The following is a 16117-nucleotide window of genomic DNA, read 5'->3' on the forward strand; positions in this document are numbered from 1 at the left end:
GTTGGCCTTACAAGTTTTTTTGAAAATGCAAAAGCCACATTGAAATACAAAGAATCAGTTGTTTTCTTAATGGTCATAGATGGACAGATAGCAGTATGATTCTGGAAAAGAGGAAATGATTTGAATATTTCTACATATAGCAAATATGCAGAATTACTTTAATGATAACAAAAATGATTTTTATTTCACCTCATATTAATAATCTGACTTTTCAAAAAAAAAAAAAAAAGGTTCAAGCACTGCCATTTTGGCTGGCACCATAGTTTTTAAGCCAATTTTTCTATTTAATATGTTTTCAGCAACATGTCTTGATACAAGCCCTGTTAATTTAGAATATAATTTAAAGAGCTCTCCAGAGCAAATAGCACAGAAACAACTCTGAGTTCAAGAGAAGAGAACTGAAACACTAAAAATAAAACAATGGGTCATTTAGAATCTACTTTGATTTTCCACATGATTTGGCAATCTGCCTACAACAGTGGAAGGACTGCAGTTAACACCTTGCAGCCTTTTTTAAGGCAGGTAACAGATTTGTAGGAAAACAACTATTTCCAGGAATTTGTAGGGGACAATATTCTCCATATCCCTTTGCCCCAGCTGTTTGCACCTCTACTCCAAGCTAGCAACCTGTATAGAGTTTGAGTTTGGGGCGACTGATTATAAAGAAACATGAGTATTAATTGTTTTGCCACTTTTCAGCCCCATTCATTTATTGCTCTGCAACCTTTTCTGTTTGTGTATTTGAGTGTGAGCAAGTGTACTACATGTATATAGATAAATGCATTGCCCCACTGAGTCCAAATTGCCCACCTGCTCTTGCTGGAAACATTTAGCCTGAAACTGGGATCATATTTTGACTGCCCTCGCTACAAAAAGTAAAGTGAGTCTTATCTCATAAAGCAAAGTTGCAATGCTTTCTACAAACCCTCAACTCTTTTGAGATAAAGTAACAATTGCATTTTTTAAAGTGAAAGCCACATCATCTAGAAATAGTGTGCAAAGGAGAGCAGTACTGTAGCATTAATTGCAACATATGGAAAGTTATATCTATAGATATAAATAGAATATCATTTTCTCTAAGAATATACCATTATTAATTTTAATGGAGTATGCTAGGAATGTGCACTTCTTTGTACATCTCACACCTAAGCACTGCATTCTTGAAATACATTTTGGTTTTCCTCTTAAGGGATACTCTCTATCAAAAGATTTGCTTCTCACGAAGCCACCACAATTGTTTTTGTTTTTATTCTTTTTAATATGAATTCCAGCATGTAACTTTGGTATTCGTGTTGGTCTGTAAAACCTGTTCTGTCATTTTATGATGTAGCCCAATTCATGTTGTTTAACTTTTGAAAAGAAACTGCTTCATGAAGAAAACAGTTGTATGTTAATCATATTGTAGTTTCTAGATGAGTAATGCAACATCATATGTGTCACCAAGTGTACTATGATGTTTATGTTTTTTATTTTTAAAAAATAGATGGTTGAACTTTGGAATTCCAGACACTAAGCATTCTGGCCTATTTTGCTTTAAAATAAAAATGCAATAAAAATTGCAATAAAGCACATTTAAATGTAATGTTTTAGAAGGATGTACTGACCGCTGTTTCTAATAAATTCAGAAATACAGCCTAGTTGGTATGATGTGATCATAAAAGTATGTTGGCTTTCTTTTTAAAATGTAATATTTGATTTCTTAAAGATAAATTCTTACAAATAATGATACTTCAGTATATTACTGTGGAATCTCCAAAAGTCTTACCAATTACTAAACGCTTTGTTACTTAGTTAGAATAACAACATCAAGTTTTTTCTTGCTTCAAAATTTCAAATCCATCTGTAGCATCCTGTCTTCAAGCATTTTGCAGTCGGAGGAGCATTAAAAACCTAACATAATATGACAATGTTAAAACTGTAATATTTCTTAAAGAGGGATACTTGGATCTATCTTACAATAAGAGGGCTGCCCAGAGTCACTTGGTAGTGAGATGGGCCAGCATATAAACTAAATCAATTCAATTATTATCCCTTGTGTTCTGATCAAAATCCACTAGCTTTCATAATAAAAACTAATATTTCTATAACTCCATCAAGCAACTAATGGAGTTATATACCACCTCTATCCTGACCACATTAATCCATACTTCAAAACTAATTACAGGAACTCTCTCTTCAATTAAGAGAGTCTTTACTGGATATAGTCTACTGCAATTTTGCTGTTACCAATAAAATTTTAAAGATGTCCTATTCCTGCAGTTCTATTCCGTTTGCAATGTGCTTCCTAGATCATTCTATATCTGTCTGTCTGTCTGTCTATCATCTATAAATCACAAAACAGACTTATTTTCTCAGTTTTGACAAGCTTCAGGTTTTGTTATAAATTGCACCTATCAGATGATTATTTAAGTAGTCTCTGATTTGGGTTCAACGCAATGCTAAGATTAAATGCCAAATGTTATGAATGTTGATTTTAATGAGTATGAATTGCATCCTTAAATGTTTTGATACATAATAAGATTTCTCCCAAAGAGTAAAGTGCACACATATTTGAACTAAAATGCTTGTTTTTTTATTCAATATATAGAAGGGTCTGCACTTTCTAAAGTTATGCTGTTTGCACTCAATGTTTGCATTATATTAGACTGAAATTGGAAACCACCACACACAGTAAGGAAAGTTAAGATACTCAGAATGTGGTTTCAGAAGAAAAATGTTTAAAAAATCATCAAAAAAATTTAAATCAAAATAAGCAATAATCTCAGAAGTTTAAAACATGTTATAAAAATATTTAAATAAGAGGTAGCGGTCAGGAGAAAAAAAGAAAACAAAGTAAGATTGAATACTTTTTCCTTTTTTAGTTGTAATATCTCCTAAAAAGACAATAACACTTACAATAACACTACAATAACACTTTTCTGTGGTTTTTAAAAATTTTGATTTGATTTGATAATTCCATATTTTGAATTATCATTTCAATTTTCACTTTAGTGTAGTTTATGCAATAGCAAAAATATTAACAATATAAGTTAATTTAGATACATTGTGCTATATATTTACATGTATGTAGTGTATTCTTTTCTCTTTTTTTGTTTTTTAATCAATGAAAATAAACATTAGGTATAAAAAAATTGGAAACAATAAAAACTATAGCAAAATTATAGGTGAAGATGAGGAAATGCTTGACTCTGATGAAAGAAAGCTGACAAAATTTTATTTATTCTGATTCAAGCACACTTTCAAATATTGAATTTTCTGATCTGCAAAATAGAAAAATAGATCAAGCCACAGTCCATAATAATCCAGCATTTTGTTTCTTAAAACAGAAGGCTCTAGGGTGCTCACAAATAAGAGGTGGAAATATGTCTCACTCCTACCACTGTTTTCTTAGAACGGGTATCTGTCAAATGCTGACCTCAAATGTAAGGCAAAACTGCATCTTCAAGGCCAAAAGAAGTTTGTTCTCCATGAATTTATCCAGTTCTGTTTTAAGACCATCTCTTATGGCAATGAAAGCCACAGGTAGTAAGGTCAGTGTGACAAATAATTTCTTTTATCTGTTCTAAATCTTTCAGTCAATTTCATTAGATGATTCCTGGTCCCACTGTTTTGAGAGGGCGAAAATACTTCTTCCTCTGTACTTTTTCCATGTCAGGTATGACTGTACGTTTTGAATGTGTCTATCTTCATTCACCTTTTTTGCAAACAAAATGGTCCCAAATACTACAGATCTTTCTCACAGTGTAATTGTTTGACCTCCCTGATTGTTTTGGTAGCTCGTTTCATTTTTTCTAGGTCTGATATATCCTTTTCCAATTCAACAAACAGAATTGCACAAATACTATAGATGTGGGTGTATCATAGATTTATTTAGTCATTATAGTTTTGATATTTTTTATTTATATTCCTTTTCCTAATGTACCTAGGATGGAATTTGAAGGTTTTTTTTCATACCAGCCACATACCTGCTTCACATTTTAACTGAGCAATCTATTTTAACACTATTTTTTTTTATTTACATCCTGCCATTATTATTACAAGTAACTCAAGACAGTGAACATATCCAACATATCTTCCTCCTATTTTCCTCACAACAACAACCCTGTGAAGTGCGTTGGACTGAGAGAGATTGGCCTAAGGGTTTTCCTGGGTAGATACAAACAGCTTAAATCCCATTAGTTCATATAAGAAGTTAAAGAGATTCTTCCCAATCTGTGCTGTTATACACTGAAATTTAATCAAATCTGCTGTTTTCTTGACCATTCATGAAGTTCGTTTTGGATCTCTTCACTTTTTTTTTTCGTCTTACCATCCTGAATAATTTGGTATTATTTATAAACATGGCTATCTTGCTGTTTATCCCTAATTTCAAGATAATTTATGAATTTAAAAAAGCAACAATCCCAACAGAGTCCTAATGCTCTTATCTCATGACTATTAAGTTTACTCAAGGGCCATCATGAATAATTTTGTCAAAGGCTTTTTGAATATTCAAGAATACAATGTCACCTTCATCCATACCCTCTCTTCATGTCCTTTAAAATTCCAGAAGATTGGGGAAATTTGTTTGCAGAATCCATGCAGTTTTTCCTTTGTTTGTATTTCTGGGTGATTTTCTTTGATGATCATATCGTGCAGTTTGCCTGTTACAAACATTAAGCCAACTGGCTTATAATTACTTGAATCTACTGCTAGGTTCTTTAAAACTGGTGCCACATTCACTTTCCAGTCCTTTAGTATAATGCACAATCTGAGGGAGAGATTAGTTTTGCTAGGTCAGCAATTTCACATTTTAGCTGAACATCAGGTAAATGTTCTCTGGGTATGTGCAGCCACATCCATGTCATGGGTCATCTACAGTCCACAAACCAGCATTGCTACAGTGCAAATATTCAAAACCTCCAATTCTCCAGGAAACAAGTTGCCCTCTTTTTCTCTTGTGTTTTGGGGAGAGTATCCTGTTTGTGGCAACTTTTCTCTCATTGGACAGATCAGCCATATCATCTGCTTCTGAGCTAGTGCTTTCTTCAGTCCACTGGGGTTAAAGCCCTCAAATGCCATTTAGCTTGTATATTACACAAAACGTTTATTGTCATCCAATTCTGTCATCTTGGGGCAACACATTTCATACGCCCATTAGAATGCTTCCTCTTTAGGGCTTACAGAAATCCCACCATAATGTTTAGAAAACTCTTGAAATAGTTTCAAAAGTCAATCTTCCCTTGCAAATCTCCAAAGCATCCTGAAGAAACGTTTGCAAAGGGCCAAATTATATTACATCTGGATAAATACACCAGCTGCATGGAGGGACAATTTCAAAATTAGTGTCTTATCGTTCTGTGAAGGAAAGGGGAAAGAGTTGTATGGTCATTCACAAAACAGACGTCAGTTTGATATAAGAAGAGGGAACACAGGTTGACTTATGCTCTGTTTGTCAGTTCAGGTCTGAAAGAACTCTTTACGACAGTGGTTCTCAACCTGTGGTTGGGACCCCTTTGGGGGTCGAACAACCCTTTCACAGGGGTCGCCTAAGACCATTGGAAAATACATATTTTCAATGGTTTTAGGAATAATTTTATGGTTGGGGGTCACCACAACATGAGGAACTGTATTAAAGGGTCGCAGCATTAGGAAGGTTGAGAACCACTGCTTTACGAGATCCAGACTCACAAGCAAGTCAACAGGGCCCTGCTGAAGGCACTTTAAATCTGCATATAGTGAGGCCAAATTACAGATTGGTTTTAAACTGCGCTGCGAAAAAATCCAGCTGGAAAAGCCAGTGTGGTGTGGCAATTTGCTAATAATTCCACCCATCAAGTTTTCCTGAACTGAAATAAGCATTTATTTACAGCACCTATGACACAGAGAGGCTGTAAGCACTGTTTACTTGTCCAATCTCTAGTACACTTGTTCACACTAAACTGGGTCAAGACAGCACTTAGCAAGTAAACTTCTCCCAGTCAGTGGGAGAAATAAAAGGAGTTTGGGTCTAAACTATATCCTCTTTTCAAGTCTTTCCTCTCAACAGGTTAAGCATGAACTCTTTCTCCCTGTTTATGAAACCCTGTCGAAATACTTGAGTACTTCTGTAAAACTGGGGACACGCAAGTGGGAGAAAAGGACGAGATGGAATAAACAAGGATGGAGTAACATAAATCCGCCTCCCCAATTCTGACTTTGAAGATGTCAGTTCACACTAGGCTCCGTCTTAAATATTTTCCTGAATAATCAGAAAGTGATTCACTTAGCGCTTCTTTTTTTAAGGCTGGGATTCCTCTTTCTTGACTGCATGCATCATCTTGTCTTGGATGTGAACCAATTGCCTTGTGGTGTGGCTGACTTTGATTAGCCATTCTGTGAGAACAGACATCGAGAACTATGTGTACATATTTCAATATTCCTTTTTTTCCCCCTTTGGTCGGCATTTTGCTGAATCCTGTTTGCCGTCCCTCAGAGTCAGCAAAGACTATAAATCCAACAATGCAGGCATTGTCACCTACTTGGGGATCTATACCACAAATGCAATTTGGAACTTTTTCATAAAACACACGGTCAGTTTTAGGGTTATTTTAGACTTAGTATGTTTATTGGTGTTTGCCTCTTGTATTCCACTCTAACATATTTGGCTACATCCCAGCACAACTCCTGTACTGCAAAAAAAGAGAAGTATCTTACTGTTCTACAGCAATAGGTCAAGATAAGCACAGAGACCAATCATTTGTTCCCCCTTTGAAAGAGTTCCCCCCCCCTGCTTCCCTTCAAACTCTGCACATTAAATTTACAGGGAACAATGTCCTTGAATAGCTTCAAGAAGGACTTTAATTTATACCAAAGCTTTAGTCATGCTTTTAAATAAAGTAAAGATGTAGTCTAGGTTACCAGCCTATAGCACATAAAGAAGTCTCTGTGAGTAATGATATTATTGGTCAGTTCGGGCACATTTTGGCCGGTATGCCATAAACACAAACAAAGCCCAGTGACAGTTTTATTCCAAGTATTCTTACCCGATTCTATGCAAGTTAGAACCTCTAATCTAAATACCCCTTTGCAAATAAACATGTTATTGCTCACATCCCATCAACTGCTCGCAAGCAAAGACTGACATTTAATTTGATTGGGGTGGAGTGGGGCTCAATAGAAGATCTCCAGGTTCTTGCTATGGTTTTATGATTCCATGATTTTAAAAATGCAGAGAAAATGAAGAATGATTTTCATGCAAATAAAATGTTTTGGGAATAAAGAAGAGCTAGCAAGGAGCCCCCTAGAAGAATGAATGGGGAAAAATAATATAGCAAATGGATTTGGAATGAAAATGAGATAAAGTGAGAGCACATTGGAAGGAATATTTTAGAAAACAGAAAGTGATATGTTGAACAGTGGAACAGAAACAAATTCATTTATTCAATTCACATGGCCATCCATCTGAAATATACAACTGTGGCAGGGGTGGGTTCTACTTACCTTTACTACCGTTTCACAATGGGAGCATGCGCGTGCATGCGCAGATTGTCAATTATGACGTCCGGGCGGGTGGGCAGAGCCTCCCGCCGTTTTTACTACCGGTTCTAAAGAACCGGGAGCAACCCACCACTAGACTGTGGGCAGATAAGAAATTAAGAAAAAACAGGTAAAAATCACCATAACAAAAACAATAAATGAAGACAACAATGCATAACGAGAAAACTAACCAGCACAATCAGCGCAATATAGACTCAATCACATTGTTATTAATGTTAGCATTCCAAAGGGAAAAATGATGAAAAGGGAATGATAAATGTGTTGGTAAGTTACAAAATTGTAGATCTAGTTGGTGTTACTGAAAAAATGCAAAAATGTATAGATGGTTTGTTATGGAATGGCCAGGCAACTTATTGAAGACTATATCTGTGGCTGACAATTGGAAGAATGCTGTTATTATTCTCCTATGTAAACAAAAAAACTGGCAAGAGTCCATGCAAAAATTACAGAGGGATTAGTTTGATGCTTGGAAAGATGTCTGACAGAATTCTGATTGAAAGGGTACAAGAAGCAATCAAAGCAAAATTTAGGAAGCACAATAGTTTTATGCTAAGCAGGCAATGAGCACATTAGAGTGTAGCTTTTTCAGTAGCTCCCTAAGTAATGCAGGAATATGAGAAAGCTTATTGAACATTTGCTGATTTAAAGAAATCATATGAGAAAGTGAATAGGCTCTGTGAATTGATGTTTTGCTTGAAGATGAAATTGAGGCTTGGTTGCTGAATGAAGTAAGAGTGATATGTGACAGAAATAAAACAGGCATGAAAATAAACAGAATGCTTAGTAAATAGCACAGCACTGCTGGAAGAAAGAGAATAATATGTATTGGTTATTTAATGTATTTATGAATAAATGCATAATTAATGCTTGTACTATTGTTAAAGGTCTATTGGTTGGAGACATTATTGTACATGAACCTTTATATACAGATCATGCTGTGTTAGAGAAACCAATGACTTTCGGCAAATGCTAGACAGATTGTATGATGCCACAAGGAAAATGGATTTGAACATTAATGTAATAAAAGATAGCTGCTTGTGACAAGAAAATTATTTGCAGCTATACCAAATGGTGAAACCTTAGAGCAAGTAAATAAAGCTGCATATTTTGATAGAAATCTTAGTCAGGATGAAAAAATGGAAAAATGTTTAATATGCATGAATACTGGTAGGAAGACAGGGGATAGTATGTGATCTAATTAAAAGTGGGTAACACAATTTTTTGTTGAAATAAGTAAAAATGGTTGTGTATAAAAGCATACTCTCTCAGCACATAGAATTGGGTACAGTATATCAGGAGAAATACAGGTAGTCCTCAATTTACGACCACAATTGAGCCCAAAATTTCTGTTGCTAAGTGAAGTATTTATTAAGTGAATTTCCCCCCGTTTGACAACCTCCAGGGGCTCCAGAAAAAGATGGCCTCCAGGCTGACACCTTTCTTGCCACAATTGTTAGGTGAATCATTACAGTTGTTAAGTTAATAACATGGTTTTAAGTGAATCTGGCTTCCTCATTGACTTTGCTTGTCAGAAGGTTGCAAAAGATGATTTACCTGATCCCGGGACATTATAATCATCATAAATATGTCTCAGTTGCCAAGTGTCTGAATTTTGATCAGGCGACCATGCAATGGTCATAAGTGTGAAAAATGCTCATAAGTCACTTTTTCCAGTGACATTGTAACTTTGAATGGTCACTAAATGAAGTGTTGTAAGTCGAGGACTACCTGTATAAAGATAAGTTGAATGGACTAGGTATGGATTACTTATTTTGAGTATTAAACCAAGAAGAGACAGGACCAAGGATGAATGCCAAATGAAAGACTTAAATGAGTGACCAATACTGATGGTGGTTTGATCAACCTGAAAGAATGAAGATGATTCAATTGTGGACAGACACATGAAGAAAGAGTGAATGGGTTAAGAGGAAGTAAAAAAAAACTGAGAATAATGGTTGCAATTAATGTTGATGGAAACTTGTTTTCACTATGAAAGTAAAAAATTTTTTGCTGGGATTAATGGACAATTAGAAAAGAACCATGGAAAGCCATTCTTATATATTATTGCTGCAAGAGTATTATATCAAAAAAATGGAAAGACTTTGAAATACAACAATCGAGTAATGATTTCTAAAAATGATGGATCTAGCAGAAGTGACAAAATTGTTTGCTTCGAGATACATGAACTACTACATGTATTAGTGACTGGAAACCACTTATTGACTCTTTGTCGAAAAAAAAATTGAACTTGTGATTTTTCAGTTTGATCATAAGAAAGATTACTGAAAGAAGGAAATTATGATGTAACCTTAGAAGGGATGAAATATAAATATATTTATAACTACCAATAAGAAAATCAGAAACCACTTCTCTTGTCCTTTTCCTTTTTGTCTATTTTCTTTCATTTCTTTTCTATTTAATTATCACTTTTCCTTTATTTTTTTCCTATAAATTTGAATTGTTTTTACTTTGAAATAAACATCTTTAATGAAAATTAATTTTTAAAAAGAAACTAGTTTTATCTTTTTTTGTACCTTATGAAATAATTTGTTTCTTAATCCATTTCTACATTTTGCACAGAAATGCTTATCTTGAATCAGCAAGAAAGTATATTGATAGGCAAGTTTTATTCTATTCAGAACTATTTAAATATAATCAACACTTAAGAAACAGTTATTTAGCAGATAAGAACTGTAACCCTATCATTACTTTCCTTGTAATACAGAACAAATCAAATCTTACATTTCTTAAGTGTTTTTTGATATTGGTAATACTGCTCAGTTAAAGAGCACTTCATAACAAACTAAATGTATGATTTATTTCCCAATAAACGAACAAAATATATACTTAGCTTTCCCATAAAGATCAGTTTTAGCCATCTTCCCAAATACTAACATGTTCCAGATGCATGGATGGGACTCTTCTAAAAAGCTCTGCACAAAATGACTCCTTTCTCAGCTATAGCCATTCAGGCACTTATCCAAATATCATTTCTTTCTGATGATATAAAATGCAACAGCATAAAGGGACCAACACTTTCTTTACTCCCCCCACCCCCCAACTGACTTTGGAAAGGCCTTCTTTGATCAGTATTAAAATTACATGAAATGATGTTTCTAATCTGGGCAATTTATTAGTGCTTATCTTTTTGGAAACTCTGATAGTTCTATCTATTTAATATTGGTACTATAGTACTTGTTACTATTAGCAATGTATGGCATTATATATATGTTGTATATCTTTTTTTAAAGTTACATGATTAACAGAGTGGGGAAATCCCATGGACATAATGTACTGTGATCTCAGCAAAGCATTCAAGAAAGTCAGTCATCATATCCTAATTAATAAAATGATAAATACAAGTTAGATGATAAAACTGTAAGAAGGATTGGTTGAATAACTGTACCCAGAGAGCACTTATAAATGGTTCCATGTCAGCTTGGAAAGTAATATTGAATAGAATTACCATACTGTTAGTCCTAGATTTTATGTTTTAACATTTTAACAAGGATGTAGATGTATGGGTTGTATGGATTATCAAATTTGCAATGACATGAAATTAGGAATGACTAACGTTATGGAAGATGAGACACAAAAAAAATGTAATAAGGAAGAAGTCCTAAATCTAGGGAGAAGAAATGAAAAGCATGAGTACAGAACCAAAGACAGTTGGATAGTAATACCTGTGAAAAGAATCCAAGTGTTCTACCTTATCACATGCTTATCACATGTTGAATATGAACCAATAGCATGATACAAATGCTAAAAAGGCAAACACCGTTTTCAGGATTTATTAACAATAGTACAGAGTCAATATTATAAGAACTAACTGTCCAATTCTACTCTACTTTGCTCAGGGTCTACTTGAAGTACTGCAGTTTAAAAAAGACATCAATTAACTAGAACAAGTTTTTAAAAGGGGGTACCAAAAGGATAAAGGGACAATCCTAACCCTAACCATGTCCTATGGGGAATAAATAATATGCTAAATAAAATACGGTATATTTTGCCTGGATATGGGAAGATATGATAGTAGTATTAGGGAAGATATGATAGTAGTATTTCAGAGAGTTCAAAGGATGAAGGCAGTGGCTGGAATGCAATATTGCAGGCTGACTCTACCCACTGCCAGGATTTCAATCCTGACTGGCTTTCATCTTTCCCTTTTAAGATGATGATAATAATAATGATTGTCAATGATGATGTAATGATTACCATTATTCTGGTAATAATGATTTTATTACCAGAAAATCATTACCTTCCAACCCAGATATTAGTTCAAAAAGTACAGTTCAGCTGAATTTGGTTTGGAGTTCATGCTGAATAAACTCCACCAGCATCCCTAACTGTAAGATAAATTAAATATTCAGAAGGAAAGGAAATTGCACCTTCACTCAGAATATATAAAAAAAACCCTATTTTGCAATTTTGGCATTAGACAGAGAAGACAAAATTGCAAAGTCAATATGTGTATGTATATGGCATTTGTTCATTTTTAAAAATTTAAAAATACCCTGTGAGCTAGAGAGAGCCCTCTCATATAGAAAGGATTGCCCCCATTTCTTTATTAAAACTGGGCAGCTGCCTTGACAGACTCTGAGTTAACACTTCCTCAACACGATGGACAGACACAATACAGTTTTGGTGCACTCTAATCAATATATGCAAATGAAATCCCCTCTTTGCACCTCTGCTCCATCAGTGGGCACAGATGAAAGTGCAAGTAATTAAGAACTTGCTTCAGTGATACTGAATTGAAATCAGTTTAATAAGAATTGTCAGACTTGAAGTATTTTGGGTAAGCAGTACATGAGAAGGACTGAGCTAGCATACAAAAAAAAAAAAAATATCCCAACCTTCTTTCTATATGGATGCTGTTCCCTTGGGCTTCCACAGAAGACAAGCTAGAAACTTTTAAGGTCACCGTTCATGACTTCTAAAGATGACTCTGTGTCCTCTTCAGAATTACTGAATTACTGAGTTATTGCTCTATCAATCTAGCACCCAATCAAAATTGATCATAGGGTCAATGAATGCCTAAGAGCAAAAACTTATAACCATGAGGCAATAAAAGCCCATGTATCAGAATTGCTGTTGAAATTTGCCATGCTATTGATAGCAATAACAAGACTTGACATATTAATGCTTTGAAATGATTCATAAGGAGGCTTTCAGATGTTGTACAAGCCCAGCACTTCTTTACTTATTAAATAGTTCAAATCTGTACAGGCCTCTAAATGAGCCTGAAAAATAAAACCTGCAACTTTTTTAAAGACTTGCATTAACTATAAGTGGATTAAACAGTGGCATTTAGATAATTTAGAAAATATGTAGCAAGACTGTTGCATCTTCCACTAAGTTTCCTTATTTTCCATTGTTTTGGGGGGAACTGATATTTTGCTGTCTAACCCATCTGTGCAATTCTTTTTTTCTTCTCTAACATCCACAACATCAAAGCGAGCATTTCTTAGGAGCTGAAAATGTTCATGTGGACAATTGAAAAAGGTCAGGCTGCTTTAATAAACAGCAGAGAAGGTCTGCACTTGGATGTGATGCAAAGCACTTCCTCTAAATTATTTTTGAAGTGTGCACCACCATACTGAAATACGTAGTTAACCCCTTTTAATGATAGTCCAAGCCTCTCCTAGCCCACACTGCAGTAGGACATCAATAAAAAAAATGATTACATGCTGCAATTGAGGTAGAAAACCTGTCTGGATCCTTCCACTTCATTCAAGAGAAGGCTCAGGTGATAACTTGCCCACCACCAACCTCAAAAAACTATCATATCAAATATTCTCAGAACAGAATATTTTCTATGTATGCATTGATTGATTTATAGAATGGAAGAGAATTCAGTCATGTAAGTTGCCAATTACAGCATGAAATAATATAGTCCAACATTTGCCAAAATATATGCTGTTTACAACAATCAGCAACTGCTCCACTTTTATTTTGGGAGTTTGAGGTGTTTGAGAAAAATAAACCTAGAAGAGTTGCAGCCAGAAAAGAAAGGAAATATTTGCAAACTCAAAATTCTGGTGCCTAATTTAATTCACACAGTAGGTCTATTTTCCATGAGGGAAGAAATCTGTTTGGATTCTGAAATTCAGGAAAGTAGAAATAGTGACAGGGCTGCAGTTGAGATGAGATTATCCACAGTGGAAAGATGATTAAGGTAAAGTGCTCGCTGTTCAGAAAAACATCAGTGCCCCCCCAAAAATGGAAAGTAAGTCTTACAGGTGTTGCCCATCCTGGTATTTTATTCACTAATCCAGGAGTGGATATTTATTGTGAGAAAACAAGAAAGATAACAGGCAAGTCAGAAGACAGAAAAAATTTGGAGGCACTGAGGACATAGGCTGATTAAATGTAAATAAAAATTAAACATTGATTTGTGTACGAGTTGTACCTTCCTATGAAAAGCCCTGCAAAAACTCCTTTCCCCAAATCTCTCACATTTGATCTGCTGTAGTCTAACTTTGATCCTTCCTGGTTGCCATCACTAACTTGCTGATCTGAAATTTCATGTTAATATCATTCTATTCTGCCAACTGTATCATAATTTTTGTTGTCCTCTTTTTATGACTGAAAATGCATTGTAATTTTTCATTAGTCATATTGCAGATATTGAGTGGCAAATATATTTTATGGTTTTGCTTCTCTCAACCTCTCCTAACAATTGTATTTTATGCCCGCCTATCTAAACATTCATTGGTGTCATTCATTACTGACTGGCAGGGGAGAAATGTTTTATTTGGGATGTTTATTTCTGTATCTCATAGCTATTAATGGTATATAAGTCTAAATGCTATTACTCTTAAGCATGGGTCGTCTCAGCTCATATGACTTGGGGGGGGGATATGGCATTGACATATTTCCTAGCATTCCTAAATGCCTCTCATACCCCTCAACAGTACTTGCAAAGGCCCAATGGTATCCACATGTACTTAAGGAGGCAGCAGCACCAATCACAGATTAGACTGCTGGATGCTGACAGAAATTATCCTTGGAGACCAACAAGACAATTTTAGCAGTTATAATAAAAGTCATATTCAATTCAGCTCTGCATACTCCCAAGTAATTATATTCTGGAAGAACATTCCAATTAAAATATTTTTTAAAAAAAACACATGCATATTCCAACTGCCCCTACCACACAGAAAACATCCACATTCAAGAAAAAAGTATCAGAAATTTCAGAATTTTACTTTCAAATAGCATCATCAAGCCTGTGACTTAAATCTGGCAATCAAAGAGAAAATGCAAATAATCCCTTACACCCAATTAAAACTGTTAATCTCTTTTCTCCCCAAAACATAAACTATGTATTAATTCATCTGTCATGCTTTACAGAAAAAGATTAATTGTGACAAAATGAGAAGCATTAGCAGGAGTGGGTACCCTTGAGTAAGTATTCAAAGGTGCTGCAGAAGCATTACAGAATATTTCTGATGCTTTGGAAACCAACTAGGATTGCGGAAAATAGAAGCAGCTTAATCTGGCATTTGCTGATGAACCAAAATGCACCAGGAATTAGAAGGTCAATAAAACAGAAAGAGGAACCTGGAATATTAGTTTTACTCATTTTGGCATCAAATAATAAATCAACCAATTTCTAATGCTGGTAAAGTGATATAGTTGTACAAAGCGATCATGTCAAACACAATTTTGCTGGTTGGAGACAAACGTAGGGGTATAAAACAAGATTAGTTCAGAGGTTACGCTTTAAGGGAAATAGCTTCAGACAAGAGTATAGGACTCTTGTGCAAACATTTACTGTATCTCAGGTAGCTGCCAGGACACAATACTCTTAGCAGGATTACTGATGATTGGGAATATCCATGTTTTGCTTGTGGGCTTCTCAGGTTGATTTTGCTGATTAACCAGCAGTGGAAGCAGCAAGAGGGAAACAGGTGGCAGCAGAATCAACGGGGACCAGGAGGTACCTGAGAGACCTCTTGCCTCAGGAGATCTCAGGCCTAGAAGTGCCACTGTAGATATTTGATTTGGTCTAACAAAGTTCTTGTTAATGTTTTTAAGAATGAGTGATGTGGAAAAGAATCAGTGTAATAAAGAAATAAAAAGCTAATTAGGAAAAAAAATCAGAATGTGTATGCTGCTGAAACAAACAAACAAAATATAGAATTGAAGAGACTTTAAGGTAACAACCTTGGACAGCAAAGCAGTAAGTGGAGAGACTGAAATGTACATATTGATTTGAAGTAAGCAGAATATTTGGCTCAAAATCCCCAGTTTGATATTCAGGTGAGTTATGACAGATTTCAAGTGTTCCCAGCTGGCCACTTCCAAGGGCAAAGGAGCATATTATGTTTGTACAGCAACCACAGAATACAACTCTGCAAATGCAATCAAGGTTTCTGATTTACATGTACTTGAAAATTTCATCCTGCTATTTCTAAACTACTGCAAGTTGTTTCCATTGTAACCAATAAAACAATTGATTATGGAGCAATGAAAAACAGCAGGTATGGCTCAATAAATATGATTAGAATCTAGGAAAAAATTGAGCGTACAGTAAGTGAATGTAGAAATGTAGAAAAAGTAACTATAAATTAATCCCTCAAAAGGAAACATT

The sequence above is a fragment of the Pituophis catenifer genome, unplaced genomic scaffold (genome assembly GCF_029215685.1).
Source record: "Pituophis catenifer annectens isolate HBS135680 unplaced genomic scaffold, rPitCat1.0.hap2 SCAF_3, whole genome shotgun sequence".
Lineage (NCBI taxonomy): Eukaryota > Metazoa > Chordata > Lepidosauria > Squamata > Colubridae > Pituophis > Pituophis catenifer.